Source organism: Triticum aestivum, chromosome 5A (genome assembly GCF_018294505.1).
Source record: "Triticum aestivum cultivar Chinese Spring chromosome 5A, IWGSC CS RefSeq v2.1, whole genome shotgun sequence".
Lineage (NCBI taxonomy): Eukaryota > Viridiplantae > Streptophyta > Magnoliopsida > Poales > Poaceae > Triticum > Triticum aestivum.
The window spans coordinates 529,167,249-529,178,239 of record NC_057806.1 but is presented as its reverse complement, the minus strand read 5'-3'; the positions used below and the strand labels follow the sequence as shown (position 1 = coordinate 529,178,239).

At 46.9% G+C, this 10,991-nt stretch overlaps 1 long non-coding RNA gene across 1 annotated transcript; it reads right to left on the bottom strand.

The window, feature by feature from the left end:
* Positions 1-781: 781 nt before the first annotated feature.
* Positions 782-2,926, bottom strand: LOC123107496 (uncharacterized). Its single transcript, XR_006451683.1, has 3 exons — positions 2,738-2,926; positions 2,443-2,650; positions 782-1,396 (listed from the first exon to the last, which is right to left on the bottom strand). It is a non-coding gene; the product is annotated as an uncharacterized lncRNA (long non-coding RNA).
* Positions 2,927-10,991: the final 8,065 nt, after the last annotated feature.

The following is a 10,991-nucleotide window of genomic DNA, read 5'->3' as shown; positions in this document are numbered from 1 at the left end:
ATCAGGAATATAAAGTGCGCACCAACGGTGATATGTGATATAGGATTAGTTTCCGAAAAGCCGAATGGAAGTTGTCAAGAGAATATTATATAAACGCCCTCTGGATGGACAACAACACTATAAGGAAAAGTCCTTCGTCGAAGACCATATGAGTGCCAGAATCCGTTAGACAAAGTGCTTATTATATGACCATTAAATATAAAGTTCTTCCTTGTAACAAGGGAACCGTAACCAATAGCATGAAGTGCGCAAGAACGGTGATATGGTAAACAATTGTCGAGTCACTATTCAAAGTGCTTGATGGAAGTTGCCAAGAACGGGTTATATAAATTTCCCACTAAATGGCTAGTAACATTATAGGGAAATGCTCTTCGCCACGGACAAATGAGTGTCGGAAAAGGTTATATGAAGTGCTAACAATATGGCTTATAAATCTAAAGTTCTTTTTGGTGGAGGACAAGAGGCCTGCAATCAGGAATATAAAGTGCGCATCAATGGTGATATGTGATATATGGTTAGTATCCGAAAAGCCAAATGAAAATTGTCAAGAAAGTGTTACATAAAATGCCCTCTAGATGGACAACGACAGTATAAGGAAAAGTCCTTCGTCGAAGACCATATGAGTGCCAGAATCTGTTAGATAAAGTGCTTATTATATGGCAAGAGATTGCGGAACACTTTTCTACAGCTTGATGAGATGTACTTAATCTTGCACAATATTGTCGTGAAAAATGAAGAATAATCATGGATGATGAGATGGACTTAAATATTGCACAATCTGAACAAGGAGAAATTTACAGACTTGGGCAAAATGTACAACAAAGTTTCATATAAGTTGGACTTTTTTCTTACATAGCAGTAACATCAATAAATTTACAAATTGTTGACACGAAATGAGCAGAGAGAAGTTTACGTACAATTACTCTATTGAACAACAAAAGTATTTTGCATCACTTTACAACAAAAGTCAATAAGTTTCTATGTCAGCAGCAACATATTCTAATCAGAACATCTTGTGAGTGACATCCACTTTTCTTTTTGCATAAGTAGACCAGCAATTCAAAGCAAGCGAACTCCAAAATCGAGAGAATGTCGTCATCAATGAAAAAACTATTGGAAGATGTTGAAGATTGTTCCCACACACAAATTCCTTTTATGGTCTGCAATGCCGCACCTGCTACACATTGGCTTAACGACGAACTCTGACTTCCTATCTGCGTAATTTCTCATGGCCTTCTCCAAAGCACTTCTCATTCCCGATAATGTGGCACAACAGTCAGGTATCTTACCAAGACAGACCCTACATATTTGGTAGTTGTTAATCATAATGCCAGGATTTTTTTTAGGAAAATATTGCCGTGCACATCACCCTGATGTAGGTTCAGAAGTACTTGCTCTGCACAGAACCAAGAAAGATGATTTGGGAAGATCAGAAATTGTTGTCATGTGTACATGCTCTCGAAAACCCGTATGTGGTCGGCAAGGGCTAATACTATAAGCATAAACAACAATAAGAAAATTTTGCTAAAAACACTTTTAGCAGCAATAAATGATCACTGTGAAATACCTCTTAGTGTACGTGTCAATGCCTATGGAGATTAGAAATCGATGATGCGTAGACAAACTTTCTAGCTATTGTAAATTTTACTGTAATCAGCATCCTATTTGAACGATTCATCAACACAATTAAAAATTCAATCATGCACTTCTTGCCATCCTAGACAACAACAAACTGTGTATAATTACTATTTAACAACATTGATAAATAAAAACATTTGTATCCTCATGAGCACATGATCCGCAACCTCATATGTTGATGTCAATTGTTTGCTCCAAGGAATTAAAGTTTTGACAGCAATAACCTATCAAGATGAAAATTATCTTACTGTACATGCCAATTTCCATGGTAAAGTTTGGTTGAAAGTGCCAACATTTTCATTATAAATGCCTACAAAAAGTACAACAAAAAATGTCTATATAATTTACTGTAACCAAGAGCCCAGTTACGTGAGTCCTTGACACAAATCAAGAATTGAAATAGTGTACTATTTATGATCAGTGATAATAACAGGGAGGACTTGTAACATCATCTGACTACTCCGCAATAACACAATCTGCTCCAAACAAGCAAACTTTTGACAGCAAACAACTGAGCACAATCAATAGATTCTTACTGTATATGTCAATGACCATGATAAAGACTGAACTGGTGATGCTTGCCTAATATTGGTCCGTAGTATTATTTTACATATACAACATGGGCCTAGATGTTAACATTCATCAATTAAAAAACTAGAAACTGAAGATGACAGTGACCATGCTAATTTCGGGCTGCCCCATATTGCCAGCTCGTGTTCAAAACAACTACTTTACTGAAAAAACATGCCTAGTTCACTGAATGTGGCGCAACCCACCAGATAGAGAGATTCAGTATGCTAGTACCTTTGAGGCCACGAAGCTCGAGTGCACTGCGATTCAGGTGCGGGCTCTTCGGTGTTGACAATATATGGGACGTTGGTGAAATCTGGCACGGCCTGATATTCATGAATCGTTCTAGAAATTAGGATGATGAATGCACTCATCGTCCTCCTCCTCCTCTAGCAATCCCAGTTCTGGGAGGCCCTCTGTTGCGATCCGCTGGGAACAGAAGCTGCCCATGAACATGGCAAGACAAAGATTTGAGGATTTTCCGGAGAAATCGCAAGAAAGAAAAGGAGAATCTTGAGAGAGGAGAAACCTGAACCGAGATTCATTGGTGAATCATGAAGAAATCTCGAGATCCAGGCGCGGGGAAGACCACGCCGTGGTTCCTCTGGTCGATGCAGTTGCGTCTACCTGAGGGATTCGAATTTTGAATTGTGTCCGGCACTCCGGCTTGGGTAGATGGGGCAGCCCAGGTCACATGGTAGTGGATGGGGACATAGGCCAGTACACGCTAGGACGAAGGCGTAGGTGCGAGCCCCAGATATGATGTGACTGTATTCATTTCGTATGGTGCTGAGAAAAATGGAAAACCCATATTCGGGTGGGGTCATGTGCGGCTAGCGCTGGTCCACTTGGTGCAGCGACGGCGACGATACTGGTTGCGCGCGCAACCAGTTAGGAATGGCCTTATTCGGACTGAATGAGAGTGAATCCTTGCCTTGTCAAAAAAAGGCAAGCGAATAGTCTGAGGAGCTGGTGTACCATCGAGAGCTGCTCAACGGTGTGCAACTCACTGGAGGGGTGGAGGTAGTGGAGCTCATAGACTGTGCCCTCAAAAATAGTAAATCTAGCGGTGCTGCCGGGTGGAGCTAGAGCACCATCTGCTATCACTAGAGTTACTAAGCTCCTAGGAATTGGAGATCTCTAATGCATCGGGGCGTTATGAAGCGTCTGGGTCAACGCTGGTAAGGGGTGTGAATGTTGTTTTCTCTTCGGGTCTGGCCTCCCGTAGTCGGTTTCGTTTTCTCTTGACTCGTCTCTGCCCTCTCCCGAAGCCCCGAAGCTCCTATCCGAGCAATCTCGAAAAGAAAAGAAAACACCAAAGCACTCTTTCTCCATCCTCCAGCCGCTGGCCGCGGCCTTCTCCCACCACCCCGCCGCCGTGCCACCGTTGTGCGAGCGCATCGAGTGTCCGGCGTATTACGTGGTGGACAACACCAACGGGTTCGAGATCCGGCGGTACAAGGACATGATGTGGGCATCCGTGTACCTCGGTTGCCCGATGCGACGACCTGTGGGACCATGGGAGAAAACCCTAGGCACTGGACCCCCTTCCCCCGCGTCATGTCGATTTCTCTCCTCTCCTTCGAGTTTCTCTTCTTCCATCCGTGCAGGTTTTCCGGATGGAGGCCGCTTGTGCTCACTGCTCAGCCCCTGCAGCAGCCTCCCGGTGATTCTCCTACACCCTTTGTCACTCCCGTCCAGGTCCCCTCGCTCACAGAGGAGAGTCCATGGTGGAGAAGCCACGATGGCAGGTAGCTTGCTCGATTGAGGAGAGCTTACGAAGGCACAAGGGATTGGGGAGTCCGAGAATGTATCGATGAAGGAGCAATGGAGATCGAACACGCGAGTCGCCATCCACCTTTTCCTCGATGCACTGGTAGGTGTCTTCCTCCGCTGATCTAATTAATTCAAATCAAGTTTCTAAGGTTGTGTCAGGATCGATAAATGGAGCAATGCATCTGATGCCAAATAATAATGGGTTCATGTTGCAAACTGATGCCTACAAAAACAGTTATTAGAGTCTGAAGCATTAAGTTACCAATCATCCGATTTAATTATGGTAATTTTGTACCTTTACACATTATATGGCTTCGAGTTTTTTTTCCAGGAAATATATGCAAATTGGCCGTGTTAAAGAACAGATTTGCACAGAGCAATCATACTTGAAACCAATTGGATAACCAGTTAAATCATGGAAATCATTGAGTACCATCTAAATTGCAAATCACACACATAAAAAATGATGTCCCATTGTGATATTTTTCAGTTTTACACTGAGGAAAGACACCATGAAGAACTCATTCTATCCCTGAAGAAAATGAAGGAAATATGCCCTAGAGGCAATAATAAAGTTGTTATTTATATTTCCTTATATCATGATAAATGTTTATTATCCATGCTAGAATTATATTAACTATTGGGGATATGATTACTGGAGGTAAACCGGCTAGGAGTGGCCAGGTTAGCTCCATGAAGATAGAAGCCCATGAGGACGTAAAGATGGTGGCGCTTTACGAAGGCCCAAGGCCCAAAGGCGGGTTAAAGCCTGTAGATGTAAACCGACCCTGTCATGTAACTTGTATTGTAAGTTATAGGAATAGAGACCGAGCCGGACACATCTATGATCCGGCCTCGGGACTCTGCAAACCGGTGGGCGTTAACCTATGTATATAAAGGGACGACCCGGCTGCGGTTTGAGGACAATAGACAACAACTCGAGAGCCAGGCAAAGTGGATTCGCTCCCTGGTCATTGAAACCCTAGCAATACCAATCACAACTAGACGTAGGCTTTTACCTTCATCGAAGGGGCCGAACTAGTATAAAACCCCTCATGTCCCCTTGTCCGGTTTAACCCCTTTAAGCTAACCCGTAGTGATGGCTCCACGACTAAGTCCTTTCACAAGGACATCTACCGTGACAAACCCACGGCAGTTGGCGTCCACCGTGGGGCTATCGCATGATGGTTTTGAGTTCTTGAAGGGCAGTTTTGATGGACTCAAGGGATACGCTGTGGGCCGGATGATGAAGAGTCGTCGCGGCAAGCTCTACATCGACGATGCGGGATGGGGTCCCGAGGCCGGTTCAATCGAATACGGGTACCGGGTCCCCTTTGGTGGGATTCACATCTTCATCGGCAAGATCGGCGAACCGGGCCCTGAGCCGGACACCTGCACCGACATCATCGAGACGGCTCAGCGTGCAAGCCCTTCCCCGGTTGCGCCCGTAGCAAGGCATGTTTTCATAGGTGTCATCCATGGAGCGGAATATGAGGATGGACCGACATCTGATGGAGAAACCGTTGTCTGCCCTGACAACGAGTCTTCAACTTGAGAGACCGAATCACTGTATCAGTTGCAGGACGACCGGATTAGCGGAGGATCCGATGGCAACAGTATTCCGGACCCCCTTGATCCACCAAACCGGGTCGCTATCTTCATGGCCGGTACACAATCAGCACACCACTCATCAACCGCGGCGGCAATGCTCTCCGGTTCAGCGACAGCAACGCCGGCGGGAGCAGGGGGCTCTGCGCCGCCTTCAACTCAAGTTCTGTCTGATTTGTTTGACACTTTGGCAACATTGATGGCCGCGGAGGTGGACGCAGCAGCCCGGGACTAGCACAATGCGAAGATCGCGAAGGTGAAAGATCAGATAACTCAGGCTAAAGCGGACCTAGCAGCAGAGAACGCTAGGATGGCTACGGAACGGGCCGAGTTGGAAGCTCAGGCCTACCAGCTTAGGCTGGATCAGAATGCCTCAGAGGAAGTCATGAGAAGAAGATACCGGTCGCATCTCCCGCCGGGTTATGAGCCAAGAAATCTCTTCAACACGCCAGGAGCAGGAACTAGTAACCAGCCAGTGTTAAACCGGACGGAGGCGCCGGGAACAGGAGCACCGGTTCAACCGCGCACGATGGACCTACCTCGTCAAAACAACATTGTGCCGCAGTATGTTTCGATGCCCTCGGGGCATTACTCCAACCCATTGGACAACATTGTGGCCGCCGCTTCACGATTGGCAGCCCTCCCAACCGACGGCGAGTCACCAGTTGCGATTGAGGCACGACGGGCCAGAGAGCTCATTCAAACAGCTTTAAACCAGCAGCAGGCTTATTCGCATAGTCGCGAGAGGATTCATCCCACCCCCCGCCCGAGATGGAGCTATAGCAGGCACGTTGAGGATGAACCGGCCGTGTCAAGCAGTGCACGTCGCCGTAACTCGCCGCGAGGGCACAACCCGACAGGAGGAGGTGCTAATGCGCAGGATGTGGTGGATCATGGTCATGCACGTCGAGAGGCCGAGTTAGCAGCTCTGCATGGAGCTCGTCAACCTACTCTGGTTCACCCTACCACTTCAGTGGAGCCAGGTATGGTCTTCAGTTCCTTAGGGGTGCCGTGTCTCACCCCCGCTTTACGTAATGTGCGACTGCCCAAGGATTTTAAAGGCCCTCGTAAGGTGCCCAATTACACCGCCGATTTGCAACCAGAGGCATGGGTTGAAAGCTACGAGATGGCAATGGAGATGTTAGATGTGGATGAAGCGGTGTGTGCTAAATACTTCACCATGATGTTGGAGGGGACAACTCGTACTTGGTTAAAGAGCTTGCCAGCTAACTCTGTCGGATCATGGGCCGAATTAAAGCACCGGTTTATCCAGAATTTTAAGGATACTTGTAAGCAGCCTATGTCAATTGTGGACCTGGCCGCTTGTGTTCAAGAGGATGGGGAATCTACAACCCATTGGGTGAAGCGGGTCTCAGCTATTCTGCATTCGTCGGATCGCATCAATGCAGATACCGCAGTGTTAACGTTGGAGGGCAATTGCCGGTTTCTGCCGCTCAAACAGAAGTTAGGAAGGCTCAAACGTCAGTGCAATGATATGTCAACGCTTATGGCCGCTTTGGTTAAATATGCCGATTCAGATAATACCAAAGACCCTGACTCAGAGGAGGACAAACCGGGGAAAGGAAAGAAAAACGGCAACACCAAGGGGCAGCAGCATAACCCGGCAGGTCATGGGAGTAATGGTAAGCGCAAGGCCGACAATAGTTTGGACTTTGTGGCTAACACCAATGCTCAGGATAACGGTCAGCGTTGTAAGGGCAAGCAGCCCTAGAGGGGCAGAGGTTCTGGCCCCAATCTGGAGCGCCTGTTAAATCAACCTTGTCCAAAGCATGGATCAAAGGAGAAGCCAGCGTCACATCTTTGAAAGGATTGTTATATCATGCGAGAATTCAAGAACTCCAATATGTTTCATTACGACATTGGCCCGCCCGGCGGTTCAGGAGGTGGTTTTCATGGGCCGGGTTATGGAGGTGGTAGCTCCGGTTTAGGATTTTAAGGCAATCAAACCGGCCATAACAATCAGGGGAACCAGGGCTACCAGGGAGGTTATAACCATCAGGGGAATCAGCAGCAGCAGCAGCAGTCGGGTTATCAGAGCAATCCGAAGCAGTTAAATAGTGGGCAGTATCATGTCTTCACCACTAGCTTTTGCAAGCGTGATCAGAAGCTTCATAAGAGGGCCGTGAACTCTGTTGAACCGGCTGTGCCTCAGTATTTGCGTTGGTCTGAGCAACCCATTTTATGGAGTAGAGAGGATCACCCACCCCGGGTTGATAATCTGGGTCATCTGGCCTTAGTGGTGGCACCTCAAGTTAGAGGGTATAAGTTCACCAAGGTGCTCATGGATGGGGGAAGCAGTATCAATATTCTCTACTATGATACCTTCCGCCGTATGGGGTTGACAGATAAGAATCTTAAACCGTCGAACACCGTTTTTCATGGTGTGGTGCCCGGTAAATCTGCATATCCAGTGGGCAAGATAGCCCTAGAGGTGGCCTTTGGAGATGATCATGATTCAAGGTCAGAAACATTGACTTTTGAGGTGGTGAAAATCAAGAGTCCGTATCACGCTCTGTTTGGGCGACTGGCTTATGCCAAGTTCATGGCGAGGCCGTGTTATGTTTATCTGCAGCTTAAGATGCCAGGTCATAAGGGGACCATCACAGTACATGGGAGCAGGAAGATTGCTTTGGAATGCAAGGAAGGTGATGCGGCTTATGCTGAGTCGGTTTGTGCCACGGAAGAGCTGAAGTTTTACAAAGACAAGGTTGATCCGGCAGATATGACTTCTTTGAAAAAGCCAACTACGGAACATGATCCGGCATTGAAGTTTAAATTGGCCACAGACACTAAGATGGTTGATTTTGTTCCTAGCGATTCATCCAAGCAGTTCAGCATCAACGCTAACCTGGATCCCAAATAGGAAAGTGCGCTCATCGAGTTCATCCGTGAGAACCGGGACATCTTTGCATGGAAGCCTTCTGACATGCCAGGTGTACCGAGGGAACTCGCTGAGCACACACTTAATATTGATCCTAAGTTTAAATCGGTCAGATAGTTTCTCTGCCACTTCAACGAAGAAAGGCTCAAGGCTATTGGTGAAGAGGTAGCTCGATTGTTGGCCGCAGGATTTATCGTGGAGGTCTTTCACCCGAAGTGGTTGGCTAATCCGGTGCTGGTCCTCAAGAAAAACGACACTTGGCGTATGTGTGTGGACTACACAGACTTGAACAAGGCTTGCCCAGCAGATCCCTTTGCCCTCCCTCGTATTGATCAGATTATTGATGCTACGGCGGGTTGTGACCGCTTGTGTTTTTTGGATGCTTATTCTGGTTATCATTAGATCAAAATGGCAGTTAAGGACCAAGAGAAGACATCTTTTATAACTCCCTTTGGAGCCTTCTGCTATGTCTCCATGCCCTTTGGGCTCAAGAGTGCCCGAGCGACGTATCAACGCTGTGTTCAGATTTGTCTTCATAAGCAGATTGGGCGCAATGTTCATGCATATGTGGATGATATTGTGATAAAGTCCAGGAAAGAGGAAACATTGATAGATGACCTGAGAGAAACCTTTTACAACCTCTGGGTTTACAAGATGATGCTCAACCCGGACAAATATGTCTTTGGTGTCCCAACACGCAAACTCTTGGGCTTTCTGGTATCAAATAGGGGCATTGAGGCTAATCCAGAAAAAATTCAGCAATCACGTCTTTGGCTAAACCGGCGTATATCAATGATGTTCAATGTTTAGCCGGCCGGATTGCGGCTTTGAGCCGGTTTATTAGTCGTCTCAGGGATAAGGCTATCCCTTTATACCAAATGTTAAAGAAAACAGATGACTTTGTCTGGAGCGATGCAGCTGATAAAGCGTTTGAGGATCTGAAGAGGCAGTTAGCTGAACTGCCTGTGCTTGCAGCTTCGATCGATAAAGAGCCTTTACTGCTATATGTGGCTGCTAATGCCAGGTCTGTTAGTGTGGCTATTGTTGTGGAACGCAAGGAGGATGGAAAGGAATATCCGGTTCAACGGTCGGTTTATTATATCAGTGAGGTGCTTATTGAATCGAAGCAGAGGCATCCACATTGGCAGAAGCTGGTGTATGGGGTGTTTATGGCAAGCCGGAAGCTCAAACATTATTTTCAGGGTCATCTTATTACAGTGGTCAGTTCCGCCCCTCTGGGAGATATCATTCAAAACAGAGAAGCAACTGGCCAGATTGCCAAGTGGGCTATTGAGCTTGGACCTCACGGGCTCAAGTATACACCTCGTACAACAATCAAATCTCAAGCACTCATGGACTTCATCAATGATTGGACAGAGTTGCAGGCACCAGAGGAAAAGCCAGATAAAACATATTGGACTATTCACTTTGATGGGTCCAGGCAATTGGAGGGCTCGGGGGCTGGAGTTATATTAACTTCCCCACGAGGTGACAAATTTTGTTATGTTCTTCGCTTAATGTTCCCTTGTACTAACAATGCAGCTGAGTACGAGGCCCTACTCCACGGTCTTCGGATGGCTAAGGAGATGAACTCAAGCCGGGTTAAGTGCTTTGGTGACTCGGACCTGGTGGCTCAACAGGTATCGGGCACCTGGGATTCTAAGGACCCACTCATGGCTGTGTATCGACGAGAGGTGGACATAGTGGCTGGTCATTTCAAGGGTTATCAAGTTGACCATATAGACTGGCAGAAGAATGAAGCGGCGGACGCTTTAAGCCGCCTTGGCTCTCAGCATAAACCGGTCCCACCAAATGTCTTCCTCGACGTACTGCATAATCCGCCGGTCAAGATACCAACAGAGGAGGAGTTGGTTGTTCCTGACCCGGAGGCTCAATTGGTGGCAGCTTTGCATGTTATACCGGATTGGACAATCCCGTACCTGGCTTACATGAACCGGGGCGAGTTACCGGAGGATGAAACCTCGCCCCGGCAGATAATCCGATGTTCCAAGTCAATGACCATAATCAATGGGGAGTTACATCGTTACAGCGTCACAGGGGTAATTCAGCGTTGTGTATCTCCTCAAGAGGGTTGTGAAATTTTGTGAGAAATCCATGAAGGAGATTGTGGTCACCATGCCGGTTCAAAATCCTTGGTAGCTAAGGCTTTTCTTCACGGTTCCTATGGGTTGACAGCTCATGCTAATGCTGAGGATTTAGTCAAAAGGTGTGACGGCTGTCAAAAATTTGCACGTCGCGCTCATGTTCCGGCTCAGGAGTTGAGAATGATTCCAATCACTTGGCCGTTTGCAACTTGGGGGCTTGATATGGTTGGACCCTTTAAGAGATCCAAGGACAAAAAGACTCACCTGTTAGTGGCAGTTGACAAGTTTACCAAATGGGTAGAAGCAGAGCCAGTCAGTAAGTGTGATGCGGCCATGGCGGTTCAGTTCATCAAAAAGGTGATATTCCGGTTTGGCCTTCCACACAGTATTAT